Genomic DNA, 457 nt, shown 5'->3' with positions numbered 1-457 from the left:
CATCCATATTTATTCTTTTGCTCAGATTGAGCTTTGTTAATAGGTAGGTGCTGAATTCTAGACTAATTCCAGTCTTGTTTTTGTACAGAAATTCGAAAGGTAATGGAAGAAAATGATTAAAATGTAGATGACTGATGAATTATGAAATTCAATAGGTATCAGTAGCACTTCTCTGCGAATATTGTTTTTCTTCTCAACTTGTGCTCTACTAGATGATACTTTAGTACTACTGGTATTGCTAATGGGATGCTTCAACCAAGCTGTTAAGAAGAATTATATTCATTTAGAAGCTTTTAATAATATAATGATAAAATTTGAGAATTAATTATATTAATGCGTGTAAAACTGAAAACATTATGTAAAAACGAAAAATTGTGTATATCTATAAATAAATAAACGTGAAAGAATAATTTTTATTTATTTTTTCATTATTTAAGTATTATGGATATATATTGTT

This window comes from Arachis ipaensis, chromosome B09 (genome assembly GCF_000816755.2).
Source record: "Arachis ipaensis cultivar K30076 chromosome B09, Araip1.1, whole genome shotgun sequence".
Lineage (NCBI taxonomy): Eukaryota > Viridiplantae > Streptophyta > Magnoliopsida > Fabales > Fabaceae > Arachis > Arachis ipaensis.
The sequence above is the reverse complement of the archived record's forward strand: the minus strand, read 5'-3'. Positions refer to the sequence as shown.